Consider the following 17,442-nt stretch of genomic DNA (forward strand, 5'->3'; position numbering starts at 1 on the left):
TGATCTGCTCAAGCAAAAGGAGAGGGCTTTCATTACTCAAGAAAAAGACTGGGCAGCTGATGGAGAAGAAGAGGATGAAGATGTGGAATATGTCAACTTGGCTCTCATGGCTGATTCTGAGGAAAATGAAGTTAGTTCATCAAGCAACCAGGTAATCACTACTGATTTAACACAGCTTACTAAAGAAGAGTGCAATGATGCTTTTAATGACATGTCTACTGAACTGTATCATTTGCGTGTGTCTCTTAAATCTCTTGCTAAAGAAAATAGTAGGATTAAAGAGAACAATTTGTTTTTAAGTGATAGAAATGTTGTGTTAGAAGATAAGTTGATTGACCTAGAGAAAACTAAGCTACATTGTATATCTGTTGAAAATGAACTAGCTGAATCTGTTAAGAAAGTAGAAATACTTTCTAATCAATTAGAGAGACAGCAAGAGGTGATTAAAGCCTGGAAGACAGCTAGGGATGTTAGTGCTCAAATTGCCAAGGTCCAAGGAATTGAATCATTCTGTGAGACTGCCTGGGATAAAAACAAAAAGAAAATGGAATTAATTGATGGGCTGTCAACGGATGTGGAATCAACGGATGATGAAAGTTATCCGTTGAAGGAAGAAAAGGAGCATCCGTTGAAGGTTCCTCAATTAAAACAGGCAGATATTTCTAAAAGTAAAAATCTAAAGAAACTCAACAAAAAGTTTGGTTCAACTTCCAAGAACTTTGTCAAAGAAGAAGCAAGCACATCCAAAGATTTCAGTAAGGTGAATATAGGACACATGACCTTAGAACAATTAAAGAATAGGCTCAAAGTGGTTGAGGATAAAAAGGAAACTAAAAGGAAATCTAATAGAAATGGGAAGGTAGGGGTTAACAAACATAACAATTACACACCTGATAAGTATGCTCCTAGAAAAAGCTGTGTGCATTGTAGTAGTGTTAATCATCTATCTGCTAATTGCAAATCTATTAAGAAAACTCCCATTCCTGTACCCTCTTCCATGCCTAATATGTCTGCATCACCTCTGCATGCAATGCCTGTTATGTCTCAACAGAATCCTTATGCACATTTTGCAAACATGCCATATTTTAACAATCCTTATCTTGCTGCATTTAGTATGCCTCAAATGCCATACAATATGCCAATATGGAATAACATGCTTGCACAATCCATGCCTTATCAAATTCCAAATGTGCTAAATGATTCTGTGACTAACCCTACACCTCAACCAACTACATCTAAGATCAAGGTTGACTCAAAGTTACCTAAGTCTAAAGATGCAGGAGGAATGAAGTCTAGGAGAAAGGCTAACAAGAATGGACCCAAGGAAACTTGGGTACCAAAATCAACTTGATTGATTTTATGGTGTGCAGGGAAAAAGAAGAAATCTATGGTACTTGGACAGTGGCTGTTCAAGACACATGACAGGAGATTTCTCCCTGCTCACAGAGTTTAAGGAGAGAGCTGGCCCTAGCATAACCTTTGGAGATGACAGCAAAGGGTTTACTATGGGATATGGCTTGATTTCAACAAGGAATGTCATAATTGATGAAGTTGCATTAGTTGATGGTCTCAAGCACAACTTACTGAGCATCAGTCAACTATGTGATAGAGGGAATATAATTTCCTTCAATTCAGAAGCCTGTGTTGTCACCAGTAAGAAAGACAACAAAGTGGTTCTAACTGGAGTTAGAAAAGGAAATGTGTACTTAGCTGACTTCAACTCTACAGATGCAGAATCTATTACTTGTCTCTTCAGCAAAGCAAGTTCAGTTGAAAGTTGGCTATGGCACAAGAAGCTATCCCATTTGAATTTCAAGACAATGAATGATCTAGTCAAAAAGGACTTAGTTAGAGGAATTCCTCTTGTTGAATTCTCAAGGGATGGTTTGTGTGATGCTTGTCAGAAAGGCAAACAAAGGAAAGCATCATTCAAAAAGAAGCTTGAAACAACAATTGATGAACCATTACAGCTGCTACATATGGATTTGTTTGGACCAGTCAATGTATTGTCAATTGCAAGAAAAAGATATTGCTTGGTGATTGTAGATGATTTCTCAAAGTTTTCATGGGTCTATTTTCTTGGATCAAAGGATGAAGCAAGTGAAATCATTATCAATCACATCAGGCAAGTCAATAATCATCCTGACTTGAAAGTTAGGAATATCAGGAGTGACAATGGAACTGAGTTCAAGAATTTGACAATAAGGCTGTTCTGTGAAGAAAATGGAATCATGCATGAGTTCTCAGCTCCAAGAACACCTCAGCAAAATGGGGTAGTTGAAAGAAAGAACAGATCTTTAATTGAGGCTGCCAGAACAATGCTTGAAGAATCAAAGTTACCAACATATTTTTGGGCTGAAGCTGTTAATTGTGCCTGCTACACTCAGAATATTTCTTTGATCAATCAAGCTAAAGGCATGACTCCTTATCAGTTGTTCAAGAGAAGAAAACCAACTCTAAACTTTCTTCATGTCTTTGGATGTAAATGCTTTATACTGAGAAATCAATCTGACCATAAAGGGAAGTTTGATGCAAAGGCTGATGAAGGGATATTTGTTGGTTACTCAGCTGGAAAATCTTATAGGGTCTACAATCTAAAAACCAACATTGTTATGGAATCTGTGCATGTTGTGTTTGATGATAAAAAGATTGATGGACTAACAGATGAGGGACACCATGAAAGACTCAAATTTGACAACATTGAGATATATTATGATGATAGTGAAGAGGAGGTTGATGGAAATGACACTTCAAAAGGGATTCAAGATATGCCCTTGGATAATGCACAGAATTCTGCATCCGTTGAAAGAGGCAATGCAGTATCCGTTGAAAGACATAGTGCATCATCCGTTGAAGTACATAATGAAGCATCCGTTGATCATAGTTCATCAACGGATAATCGATTTACATCATCAGTTGATAGAACTCCAAGTTCCCTGCAAAGGACCAACAACTCAGGGGGAGTTTCAACTGATCAACACTCTGTCTCACATCACGACAATACTGAGGCCACCTCATCTAGAGCACATCTTCCACCTCAAAGGAAATGGACCAAGAATCATCCCTTTGAACTGATCATTGGTGATGCATCATCTAAAGTGCAAACAAGAAGAGCTACTCAAAATGAATGTCTGTATAGTAGTTTTCTATCTCAGGAGGAACCTAAGAAAGTGGAAGAAGCCTTAATGGATCCAGATTGGATATTAGCTATGCAGGAAGAGCTGAACCAATTTGAGAGAAACAAAGTTTGGAAGCTGGTACCCTAGCCAAAGAACAAGAGTTCCATTGACACAAAATGGGTATTCAGAAACAAGATGGATGAAAATGGCATTGTCATAAGGAATAAAGCCAGATTGGTTGCTAAAGGCTATTCTCAACAAGAGGGAATAGATTTTGATGAAACATTTGCTCCAGTTGCAAGACTTGAAGCCATCAGAATCTTTCTAGCCTATGCAGCTAATGCCAATTTCAAAGTCTATCAGATGGATGTCAAGAGTGCATTTCTAAATGGGGAATTGGAGGAAGAAGTTTATGTAAGCCAACCTCCAGGTTTTGAAGATCAAAATTTTCCAGACCATGTGTATTATCTGTTGAAAGCACTCTATGGACTAAAGCAAGCACCTAGAGCCTGGTATGAGACTTTGTCAAAGTTCCTTCTAGATAATCATTTCACAAGAGGTACTGTTGACAAAACTCTCTTCTTTAGAAATGTTAATGGCTCTAAGATACTTGTACAAATTTATGTAGATGATATTATATTTGGATCTACAGATGATAAGCTTTGTAAAAAGTTTGCTAAATTAATGCAAAGTAAATATGAAATGAGCATGATGGGAGAGCTAACTTACTTTCTTGGGTTACAAGTTAAACAAGTTAGTGGTGGAATTTTCATTAGTCAAACTAAATATATTTATGATCTTTTAAAGAAGTTTGACTTAATGGATTGTTCACCTGCAAAAACTCCCATGGCCACTGCCACTAAGCTTGAATTAAACAAGGCTGAAAAGTCTGTGGATATTACAAGTTATAGAGGCATGATTGGCTCACTTTTATATTTAACTGCTAGTAGACCTGATATAATATTTTCTACATGTCTCTGTGCTAGATTTCAAGCTGACCCTAAAGAATCTCACTTAGTGGCTATTAAAAGAATTTTCAGATATCTCAAGGGGACTCCAAATCTAGGAATTTGGTACCCTAGAGAGTCTGGTTTTGATCTAATTGGCTACTCCGATGCAGATTATGCAGGTTGCAAAATAGACAGGAAAAGCACAACAGGCACCTGTCAATTTCTAGGAAACAAGCTTGTATCATGGTTCAGCAAGAAGCAGAATTCTGTTTCCACATCAACAGCTGAAGCTGAGTACATTGCAGCTGGTAGTTGCTGTGCACTAATACTATGGATGAGGAACCAGTTATTTGACTATGGTATGACTGTTGACAAAATTCCAATATTTTGTGACAACACAAGTGCCATTGCCATTACTGAAAATCCAGTGCAGCACTCAAGAACCAAGCACATTGATATCAAGTACCACTTCATTAGGGAACATGTGATGAAAGGTACAGTGGAACTTCATTTTGTTCCAAGTGAACAACAAATTGCAGACATATTTACCAAGCCACTTGATGAATCAACATTCACAAGATTGGTAAGTGAGCTAGGTATGCTTAATTACTCTTAAAATTCATGTCCTTATTGCAATTTGTATTGAAGCCTGAAATGTATTAGCTGCTAGAACAAATTTGATTTTTAACACAGATTATTCCATCAACGAATATTCCCTATCCGTTGAAAGTCAAAATTGTTCTGTCAACGGATGTTCATTATCCGTTGAAAGACATATACATTTCTGGAAATTTTTATCCGTCAACGGATAAAACTGAAGTGCTCTTCAACGGATGACAGTTTACTTTATCCGTTGAAATATCACATCAGCCGATTCAGGTGTTTCACAGCCGTTGATTCTATTGTATTAACCGTTGATACTCATACATACAGCTGTATGTATTTGTTTTAAAGGTAGTGTTTAGAATACTTACAGTTTATTCTTAAACGGCTGAAATTCACTTACATATATTTATTGTTTAATCTTTTATTTATGCTTTTTAATTTGAGAAAGTATATAAGCCCTTCTGATTTTTCATTTTTACTTTACGCTTTCTTGAAATTTCAAAGCTTTTACCATTTTCTCTCTGCAAAACCTTCAAGTTATTCTCTGCAATTTCTACTCACAACAATGGCACCAGTAGTAAAGATTATGTCTCAATCTGGATTCATCTATGAGAAGAACAATTTCATAGCTTTGGTAGAAAAGAATGAAGCCCACTCCGATTATCACAAAATGATGGACTTCATCAAAAACTGTAAACTTAGCTATGCAATGCTGGAAGCCCCAACGATTTACTGTGAAGTAGTTGAGGAGATTTGGACAACTGCTGAGTTCAACTCAATAGATATGACTATCTCCTTCACTCTCAAAGGTAAAAATCACTGTGTTAACTGTGATGATTTACTAGCATGTTTTAAATTACCTGAGAACAATGCCATGACACCACACACTGATAATGATGTATCCAGCATGTTAGATTCCATAGGTTATTCTCTTAACTCTGCTAGTTTAGGGAGTATTAAAAGAAAAGGCCTTAGGAAAGAATGGAGTTTTCTTGGGGATGCCTTTATCAAGGTTTTCTCTGGGAAAATTAGCAATTTTGATGCCATAACTTCATCTCTTGTTAATATGCTCTATATGCTTGTTTCTGATAGGTATTTTAATTTTAACAACTATGTTATGCTAGAATTGGGTACTAGATTAGGTAACAAAGCTAATAGATCTAATAACATCTATTATGCTAGATTCTTTATGTTATTGGCTAACCATGTTGCTGAAGGTTTGGTCATAACCAATGAGAATAATAAACTCAAGTGCTGGGCACAAGAGAAAAGAGTTCTTGCAGATTTATTGAGAATGGATCTCAACAGCAGTGTGCCATTGGTATATTTACCAATCATGAATGCACCTCAGGTAAGTGAGGTAATTGCTTCTACAACTCCTACTTCTTTCAACCCCTCTATTTCTTTATCTTCTAGTGTGGCCATGGAATCTGTGACAATGCCCCAACAGATTCCGACCAAGGTCACCAAAACTAAACTTTCAAAATCAAAGACAAAGAAAACTACCTCTGTTGTTTCTCAAAAGACAACAGTTGTAACATCTACCATTAACCCTGAGGGGAGTGAACAGGGTGTGAGTGGTGAGGGGAGGGGTGAACATCAAAGAAACCCCCAGGATAAGGAAGGAGAGATAAGTGCTTCCCAAGCTAGCCAAGCCACAGTTTCTCAAAAAGCTGTGGTGGTTGAAAGGGTTACTAGCATATCCCTAGCTGCATCCTCCCAAAAGGATGTAACTATTGAAAATAGTTCCCAACCAGGAACACAGAACAAACGAGGGAGGGACAATAAAGCCAAACACTCACCAACAAAAGCCTTTATTAGAAGAAAGAGAGCCAGAACTCAATCTTCTACACAGGGTGCACACACTGCACAGATACATCCATCTGTATCTATGCCTTCTCAAACTCAGTTTGATGTGGCTCCAACAAATGTGGAGTCACCGCCCCATTCTCTCACAATTAACACACATCAATCACCACACACTTCTTCACCATCTCTAGATGTGGATATGTTATTCCCATCAATTCCTGATTCTCCCTCTTTACAACTCAGGGAGGAGCCCCACTCAAATACAGGTGATCATCATCTTTTAGATGATTTGTTGGATCACCCGCAAATTCTTTCAGATGTAATTGAAGGATCTGTGTCACCAAAACTCATATCAATCTACACAGATTCAACAGTTATATCACTTTCAATTTCAACTTCTTTTCCTTCTTCAACGGATATCACTCATCCGTTGACAAGTGGTTGTTCTTCAACGGATAAGCTTAACAGCAGTTATCCGTTGATACCATCAGTTTCACCTTCAACGGCTATTCCGCATCCGTTGATAGTCTCTACACACACAACTGAAACAATTCCAAGTGTAGAAGACTTGATTACTGTACAATCACTTCTAGGACTGAGGGTTGGGAGTGACAATTTGAGTGAGAGGCTGGGTTGCTCCCAGGCAAAAGGAGAGATTGAGAGCTCAAATATGCATGCTATTTTTTCCAGCATGGCAAAAGTAAGTGAGAGGAGTACCACCTTAGTAGGTGAAGGTGAGGGAGTGAGTTGTGTGAGCCAGGGGGAGCCCCTGATGCAAGAACATAGAGAAAATGAGAGAAAAGCAGGTACAGCAGATATAAGGATGGATCCAGCCATTGCTAGTGAGTCAATGATTGTGAATGATGCTGAAAAGGAAAGACAATTTCAGCAACATTACAAAGCTGTAATTGATAACATTTCCTTGGATGCTGACACTTTTACTCATCCTGTTTCAGCCTATCAATTATTGGCTGCACAGGGCAATGTGGAGGCAGAAAAGACACTACATCTAGTACATACAACAGCATCTCTTCAAAGGGACAAAGCTGCTATTAACAAGATGCCTTCAAAAGCTGGTGAGTCATCTGAAGAATTTGGAGTAAATTCTGATGATGATGACTTTGTTTCTTCTGATGGAAGCATGAACTTAGGGGGAGATGAAGGCCCTAGTTCTATTCCAAATCTACCTGAATGGGCCTTAACAAAGGAGTATACAACAGGGCAATTCAATGTCTCCTTAGTCAAACAAATCAGTACTATCCAACAGGCCATTCATAAAACTTCTCATGCAGGTACAAAGGCTATCCTTACAGCTCACTTGGACTCACTGCATCTCATGAAGTTGCAGCAAGTAAGACAGAATCTGAGTGTGGATGAACTCAGAAAGGATATTGCTGACTTGAAATCCTACAATTCTGAAAAATTGGATTCAGTCATGCCCTATGGTACAATGCAGGACATTTTGTTGAGATTGAAAAAGGAATCACATACTGAAAAGAGGCTGGCCAAATTGGAAGACAGAGTTCAAGTTATTGAAGATTCTGTGGCCACCATTCTTCACAACCAACAATCTCAAACAAATCTACTTATGCAGCTGGCAAAAGCACAGGGCTTGACCCCTCTCCTTGATGATAACAAAAAGGGGGAGAGTAAAAGGGAAGGGGAAGGAGAGCCATCTACAAAAATCCAAATATCTAAAGTGCTAGTTCCTGCCATCACTACTTCTCCAATCATTCAAATCAAAGGAAAGCCTGATGGAATTGATTTAATCCAGCTAGCAGCAGCTGAAATTCAAGTGAAAGAGCAAAGGAGGAGAATTGATGAAAGGTTGCAACAGTTGTTTGGCTCTACACAAGATAAATCAATATCTGTGAAACATAGCACAAATGTTGAACCAATCAATATGGAGCACAAGCCAGAAAGGAGAAATAAGGTTGGAGAGACTTCTTTCAAGAATCTAAAACCTATGGTTCTCAAGCCCAACACTAGATCCAGCAAGGACTCCACAAAGAACCCTCTAGACTTTGCTCAAATGGAAGAAGTGGACTTTCCTCTTCCAAAGCCTGATGAAGATAAAGTTTTGGGTGCTAGCATCATAAAACACAAGGAGACCATGGATGAGGCAGTAAGGAGAAACATGGCTATTATCTTTAGAGAGGGAAAGAGCATATGTGTGATGCAAGGACATCCCAAATTCTTAATAGCCAAGAGGGAAGAAACCAAAAGGTTAAAGAAAGAAGCTGAAAAACTCAAGGCTGACAAAAGAGCACAAGCAAAGCTTGAACAAAAGCTAAAGTCAAGTCTAGTTGAAAATGAGAAAGAAATTGAAGTCAGGGGTGAAGACAAGATTGCAAACTTAGATGAGGTTTTTGGGAGTATATTTGGTGAAAGTATGGAGGAAAAAGAGGAATGGCAGAAGGGAAACAGAAGAAAGGCCAAGGCACATAGAAGGAGTGAAGGCAACACTGAAGAAACTAAATCTCTACCTTCCATACCTGAACCCTTTATTGCTGATCCCACTATAAACATCCATGGTGAACCAATCATCCCAAAAGAGGAACCTATTGATTGGGACACCATCAATTTACCTACCTTTTTAACCACTCTTCCACTACCAAAGAAACAGAAAAGAAAATCCAAATCTACACCTCCCCTAAACTCTAAGAAATTCACTCAAAAACATAAACCTAACCCTAAGCCACCCATTTCTAAAGATGATTATGTTCACATCTGTGACATAAAAGAAATTTCAGACATTGAACTCTATCTGGATGAGCTGGAGGATGTAAGGGAAATTGATGCCTACAGACAGCTACCAGAGAGATTGGTGTTCAGATACAAAGGAGCTGGGGAAAGAACATGGCCTCTCTACAGGATTCTGAATGAAGGCTACTCTACCTTGATCAGAGTCTTTTCAGCCATACAAAAGGATTCTGGCTTTACCAGGACTGCCAAGACTGAAATTCTCAACAAGATTGCCAACATAAGGAAAACTTGGAGGGAGCCCAATGCTTTGCCCAGAACCTTACTCATTCAAGAAAGGGGAACTACAAATCACAAATCACCTCATTGGTTGATGGAATTCAGAGATGATAAAGGAGTCAGAAGATTTTTCAGACTTGAAGACCAACTCAAGATTGCCAGCAATGAAACTCTCAAAGAAATGCAATCTAAGTTGGATATCAGTGATGAAGATGAAGCTGAATTCTTCAGACAACTCCAACTCCAAATTGAGGAAAATGACAAAGGGCTAGGAAAGAAAACCAGGGAACAAAGAAGAAAAAGATGATTTGCTCAGGCTAGAGGAGCACCCTTGGAAATACTGTAAATCTTCAATTACCTTCTAGTACATACACTTTTGCAGCACTTTTAAATTTCTACTTAGTTTCAGTTCATATATTTGTTAAGTGTTTTGTTATCATCAAGTTAACCTTGAATTTATGTCTACAATTCTTATAGACATAAATAGGGGGAGATTGTTAGGAATATATGTGTATTAGTTTGATGATATGTTTAACAAAACACTTAAGTAGAAATCTAGTGTTTGTAGCCTCAACGGATAAGACCATTTTGGCTATCCGTAGATGGTGTAGCTTTACTTAGAAATAAGTCTAGTGTTGTACCACATTTCAGTCTCTGAATTTGAGATATAATTCTTAAATATTGAGGGAAATTATAAGTCATGTTGACTACTAGAGGATATGCAGATAGGAAGGCCAATTGTAAATATTTCATGCCTTGTAATTTTGAATAAATGAAATGGTGTCAACGGATAACTTAAAGACCTTCAACGGATGAGAAACAAAGCTTCAACGGATGTCTCTAAAGCTTCAACGGATAACATCCTTCAACGGATGAGTGCATCAACGGATAGAGCTTTAACTGCTAACACATCAACGGATAAAGCCATCAACGGATGAAGGCTTCAACGGATGTTCTGTTAAATAGCAGTTGACAAGTGGTAGTTGTACCTACAAACAGAGGCACATGGGTTGACAGAGACAACTGAAATGTGGTAGCCTAATTCAGGAACATCATAAAAAGCAGCCGTTCTACTCTAGTATAAAGAGGAAATAGTCAACAATGCACTGGAGTAAAATGGAGAAGAAACAAGTGGAGAACTTATTTTATTATTATACTTTTTATCTTTGTCTTCACTTGTAAACTTGGTGATATATAAACCAAGTAGCAGCTAGTAATTAGAGAAGAATTTTTCCAGAGCTGTTTAGAAAAATCTTGAGAGAAAAATTATCTAGTTTGTACTAGGACGCAGCTGTGATCAACTTCTTGAATCACAGATTTTCTGAAATACCATCTCTGGTGGAACAACAATCCACCAGAAAAGTTTTTAAGGTCTGTTGTGTTCTTTACATTAGTGTTTGAATATATATCTGTCTGTATTAGCTTAAAGCAATTCATACACTTGTTTATCTTAAACACATAGCCCTTGAAACTGCTCAAAACTTGAAAAAGTTTTGAGATTTACATTCAACCCCCCTTCTGTAAATCTCATTGTTAGTTCATTAGGAATAACAGATTATCGTTATTTATTTGTAGTTAGAGAGTGCTATGAAGATGACATACATGATCCACATGCGCGGCCCTCCTAGCTGGTTCTATGATGTCATTCCCGATTTTCTCGCACATTATGATCGGGTAATGACTGAGTGGAAGGGTCTTGGATATAGTAGGCCCGCTTTCATCAGACCGAAAGATATTCAACAGCCTCTTGTTGAGCGTCAGCCTCCTGCTGGAGATGCACGTGAGGTAGACATTCATGATACAGCTCCTAGTAGCTCGCAACAGACAGCGCCCCCTATCTCTCAGAAGCGTCCTCGTGAGGTACTAATAACTATCATTCACGAACTTGTGATCTTTTTAATTTCGTCTATTGAAAATGTAAATGACCCGTGTGTCTTTAATTTACATTAATGGCAGGATGAGACTGGTGGTCCTGAGGAGGATACCGCAGTACTTGTCCCCCCTAAACGTCCACGTGAGGTATAAATTTCTAACAAAAGCTTTCATTTCATGCATCGTAGAACTTCAATTAATATGTCTGTGTCGGCTGTAATTGCAGGAGGTTCAGTCTACTGGTGATATTCCAGCCACCCATGCTCCTACACATGTATCTATTCCCCCCCAGGTACAAATATTTTATAAATATTATCCTCCTGTGCACTTACATATTTACAGCTTCCTGTGTTGAATAATGTTTATGTATTGGCTTGTAATTGCAGGTTGAGGTTCAGTCTACTGGTGATGTTCCACCCGCCACTGCTCCTACACCTGTATCCATTGCCTCTCAGGTACAAATCTTTAACAAATATTGTCCTCCTATGCACTTACACATTTTTAGCTTCGAGTGTTGAATATGTTTATGTATCGGCTTCTAATTGCAGGTTAAGGTTCAATCTCCTGCTGATGTTCCACCCACCACTGCTCCGACACCTATATCCATTCCCCCTCAGGTACAAATATTTAACAAATATTGTCATTCTATGCACCTAAAATATTTTAGCTTCGTGTGTTGAATATGTTTATGTATCGGCTTCCAATTGCAGGTTGATTATACTACTCCAACACAATTCCACAGATCTATGACATTTCAACCTATTCCACTAAAGGTATTATTTGTTCCCTACTATGTCAACTAAATGGGATTAAAATGGATTAATTCCCTACAACTAGTTATAAATGGATTAAACTAAGTGTTAAATGTGTACTTAATTTATGGAGTGCAGATGCTTATTACTCCAGAATCTTTAGAGGCCTCTTCCTCCCTTGTCACTCTATATGTACATTTGGGCATAGGCGAGTCTTCTGTTCCTAGTGAGCTACGGGACATGTTTGATGTAATAACTCTTAACTCTTTTTTAAAGTAAATGGCCTTAGATTAACTAGTTCCAAATATGCTAATTGTGTTTTTGTTTATTTTGTAGATGGACTCAATTGAAGATTTGGCAGAGGATGCGGCGAAACGAGGTGGTCCTAAGCGGCGTGGTGATATGACAAGGCCACTAAAAAATCGGAAAGTGAGGTGGTTGTATCGGCATTTCTGGAGTTTAGAGGTTGATTACATTTGGCGTGATCACAGTGAGCGGGGCATTACTTATCCTCTTACACATAGCCAAGTAACAACTTTGCGACCATAGTTTTGGGTGGAGGATGATGTTCTCAATGCCTATGGTGAGCTCTTGAGACTTAGAGAGGATAAACTCTGGGAAAAATGGGAAAAAATTCCCAGAACTGAAAGTTTCAAGCCCAGGCGGTATTTCATTGCTCCTAGCTTTTTCATGGCGATAGCACTTGAGTATTGTCCTAACTTGAAGGTACTCTATTAAACAAATACCAATGCTCCAACCTGCTTTTCTATAAACAGATATCAATTATGCTGTATAAACGTTAACCTATTCTTTGACTTGTAATTGTAGGCTTCTCCGAGTACCCTAAAAGGTGATGCCAAGAAGTCAATGGAGAGGTTCTTTAGAGATTATGCTAATGGGGGGGGGGGTAGCTTGCCTCTTCAGTTTTGTGACTTTGCATTTTTCCCCACGTGTGATAGCTCTCATTGGTTCTTGTTTGTTGTTAATCTCAACAAAATGAGAGTGCTAAACATTGATCCTCTTAGGGACGACAAAGACACAACAAGGAACATCGCTCACCCCTTCCAGTATTACATTATGGTAACTATATCATTCTTTAATTCCCTACCAGTAGTTTTAAATAGATTAATAATTAAATAATGACTTGTTAGGTTCATTTCCCGTGAAATATCATTTTTTAATTCTCTACCAGTAGTTTTAAATAGATTAATAATTAAATAATGACTTGTTAGGTTCATTTCCCGTGAAATATCATTCTTTAATTCCCTACCAGTAGTTTTAAATAGATTAATAATGAAATAATGACTTGTTAGGTTCATTTCCCGTTATTTGCAGGAAAAGTTGATCCCACATATGCTCAATTATTTGCATCCATCTCGATTTCCATTGAAATATACCCGGGTTCATGGTCTTGATGCTCGACCCAAGCAAGATGGTGGCAATGATTGTGGTGTATATGTATCCAAGTACCCGGACGCTATGCTCAACGAGATCTCTTTGCCATCAGCTGTGTGGAACCCTAAAGTTGATGTACAGACTTTTCACTATCGGATGGCGCACGAGTTATCAAAAGGGGTTGCTAGACACATTTCTGAGTGGGGCATTCGACAAAGAGAGGCGGGACACTAGTTTGTTATTTGATTAGTGACTTGTAGTTACTTTAGTTAGTTGTACATATTTTGCTCGGTTGTATTTTATTTAGATTGGTTGTATTTATTTTGGTTGGTTAGATGTATTTATTTTAGTTGATTTGTTTGTAGTTGGCATATCAAGGCCATTTTTTTTAAGTTTAGTTTGGTTTGGTTTAGTTTGTTTATAGTTGGCATGTCAAGGCCATTCATTTTTAAGTTTAGTTTGGTTTGGTTTGGTTTTTTATAGTTGACATGTCAAGGCCATTCATTTTTAAGTTTAGTTTGGTTTGGTTTGGTTTTTTTATAGTTGGCATGTCAAGGCCATTCATTTTTAAGTTTAGTTTGGTTTGGTTTGAAATTTTACAGGTTTTTGGTTGACTTAAAAATAAATAGGTCATGCCGATTTTTTTATTTTACACGTAAAGTTTAACTTGAAAACAAAGAGGTCATGCCGAATTTGTTATTATGTACTTTGAAATATTAATGAATTTTAATTAAATATTTTCAATGTTGTTAATGTTAGTACTTGTTGCCATTATTAATAATCCCAAAAAAAGAAGTGACTCCAAAAAAAAATTTAAAAAAAAAGTTATTTTTGAAGATTTTTTTTTTCCAAAATTGGGCAGAAAGTTTTCTGTAAAACAGAAAAAGTTTTATATAAAAAATAAATCATTTGCAAGTGCAGTGACCAATCTGCAAAATTCGGCAAAGCCCAGTTTACGCCCGCAATGTTTCATTGCGGATGCCGCAATGTTTCATTGCAGGGGTAATCTGGGTTTTGCATAAATTTACAGATTGGTCATTGCACTTGCAAATGATTTATTTTTTATATAATACTCTTTCTGTTTTACAGAAAACTTTCTGCCCAATTTTGGAAAAAAAAATCATCAAAAATAACTTTTTTTTCAAATTTCTTTTTGGAGTCACTTCTTTTTTGGGATTATTAATAATGGCAACAAGTACTAACATTAACAACATTGAAAATATTTAATTAAAATTCATTAATATTTCAAAGTACATGATAAGAAATTACAGTCATTTTTTTCCTTTTTTTCCTAATAATCTCGAGGGACAATTTCTTCTATCATGGCCTTCTTCCCTCGCCCCACAAAAACTGCACTTTCGAAATTGTTTATTTGAACTTGACGTCTCGATACCACTTTTGAATCTACCCGCTTTTCGACGTCCTTTTGTTTGTGACCTTGGGGGATCTAATAACGGATCATCTTCTTCATCACTTTCATAGTCCTCATTTATTTTTTTTCTCTATCTTCTCCCGGAAAAGACTTAATCACATACTCCTTTTCTCTCTTGATCACGCTCATCAAATAATTGTACCGCGGAACGGAGCAACTACCAACAACGGACAAACCTTGGAAAGCTTTACACAATCCACTATATCTTGCCGTTTGAGATTCTACAACATTACCAAGCATCCGAGGGGTACACGGTAGAGGTCCCGCAACTTTGTTTCCGTTTATTGTCCACCTCATTGTTACAAGATCTGGCGGTATCATCGTCTTTTGTTTCTTGTTAAGGTAACGGATCATGTGTCTACAAATCATCCCGGAATGTTCAAATTTTTTACATGTACAAGAATAACTCCCGTCGATGGAAACCTTCAAGAAAAAATTCCTTCTATTAATCTCCGGCAAGGTGGACTTTTCTACCAAATACATCTTTGAAAGATAATCTCCACAACCTTTCATGCTTTTCACAATAAAAGATTGACTTTTTTGAAGCTCTTTTTGAAATCGCTTAAACATCTCTTTTGTGTATATCTTGGAGGCATGTATCTCCATTGACGAGTTAGAGAATAGTCTCCTTTCCTTGTACTCGGTGTCAAAATCGACTGAGGGCTACATTAATACTGAGCCGTATGAATTTCTTAAAAAAAGATGTATATCATGTAAATAACACGGTGATGATAAAAACCAATGATTACAATCTCTAGTATTATTGCCTAGTGGGATATTCCTCTCTTATGAATAAGATGTCGTGGGTTGAAGCCTCAGTGGAGGCATGTGAGTGTGAGTATTTAAATTACCAAAAAAAGTTTCTAAACATCACAAAGACGGCCCTTACATTTTCCAACTCACGGAAACTAGGGGTAACAGCCTGAAAGATGTCTCACTTTGTCCGCAGACCATTAAATGTGATGTACATTGATAGAACTGCTGATAATAAAAGTGGTAGTAGGGTCCCGTACACTTTCTTTTGTTTATCATTAACTTTAATACCAAGAAAAAGAATTATTTGCAAAGAAAATAACAGAGCTACCAAGTAAACCAGCAAAGATCAAGAAGAAGATGTCAATGAAGACTACAAACGGGTTAAAAAAGCTTGACTGCAACACAGTAGAATTTTAGTATTTAATGCCTCACATGTCTCAAATTTTATGCACTTATGCCTAAAAGTAGAAGCATATAATGTGACGAATGTTGAAGTGAGAGTAAAAGTGGTGGTCAGCAATTCTTCTAATTTCCACAAGTAAATGTTATCACACAAGATGAAGCAGGTTAACTTGGCTCCGTACATTTCTTCATTCAAGGAGAAAAAACACTTAAATATGGAATTCATGAGTTATCCAGTATAGGATTCTTTGTGACAAGGCCAAGTCCATAAAAGTTGTTGTTTACTCGTAGTATCCTAAAATCATAAGCAGTCAATCTGGTTTGTGCTTACATATATGCATGGGACATGCTTTACTGAGGCCTCTTGTATTGTTTTATTTGGATATCTTACTATGACGTTACTTGTAAAACCAAGTATCAGAAACTAAAAGGCACTACAGAGCACTCATTTTTGTACCAAGAAAGTACATGTTCGAAGTCAATGCAACGTGACATAAAACGTACAGGCAAATTTCTCGAAAAAAACACATGCTTGTCGTCTAAATGATACTCAAAACAGACTAATATAGCATCATAGTTTTAAAAGAATCTAGACAAAATACATGTGTGTGACTGCATCAACAAAGAAGCACAGCTAAAGTAGGATTTTGATGAAGTGACAGTTTGAAGATGGAAGTCATGTCCTTAACAATAACATATAATTTTGAAGATGGAAGTCATGTCCTTAACAATAACATATAATTAACCGCAAGAATGGATGGTGCAAATTCTACCGAAATAATGAATGTAGGTATCTTGTATTAAGCATTTAGATTGTTAATCGGATAGTATTCCATAAAAGGAACAAGATTAACAAGTAAATTACTAATAATAACGCATAGCCAAATATACTGTATTGTATTTAATAGGAATAAAAACGGGTGGAGGACAAATTTAGCCTATTTTTACATAAAATTGACAAAAATAATCAATTTCTGAAAAGTTGGCCAACTTTAGCCGATGGGATACCCAAGTGTCAGTGGAGTATCCACTTTATACAAGATACCCAACTGGCAGTGGAGTATCCCATATATGAAATACCCAACTACCAGTGGAGTATCCTATATAAATTGGTATACCCAACTGACAGTGGAGTATTCAATCGGCCAAAATTGGCCACTTTTTTCAGAATGACTATTTTTGTTAAATTTTTTCAAAAATGGGTTATTTTTGTCATTTTTTCAATAAAAACAGGGGGTTGAAAGAGTGAAGACTACAATCGTAAATAGAGGATAAAAAAATTGTAAGTATGAGAGATGTGAGGGAGCATAAACAAAGAATAATCCATAACACAAAAAAAAAGAAAAAAGAAACACACACAAATAGAA

The 17,442-nt window shown here is 37.2% G+C and overlaps 1 long non-coding RNA gene across 1 annotated transcript; it reads left to right on the forward strand.

The window, feature by feature from the left end:
- Positions 1 to 11,210: 11,210 nt before the first annotated feature.
- LOC141706469 (uncharacterized) lies at positions 11,211 to 11,627 on the forward strand. The gene is made up of 3 exons (XR_012568832.1): positions 11,211 to 11,326; positions 11,423 to 11,485; positions 11,565 to 11,627. It is a non-coding gene; the product is annotated as an uncharacterized LOC141706469 (long non-coding RNA).
- The last annotated feature ends 5,815 nt before the right edge of the window (positions 11,628 to 17,442 follow it).

This window comes from Apium graveolens, chromosome 2 (assembly GCF_009905375.1).
Source record: "Apium graveolens cultivar Ventura chromosome 2, ASM990537v1, whole genome shotgun sequence".
NCBI classification, from domain to species: Eukaryota; Viridiplantae; Streptophyta; class Magnoliopsida; order Apiales; family Apiaceae; genus Apium; species Apium graveolens.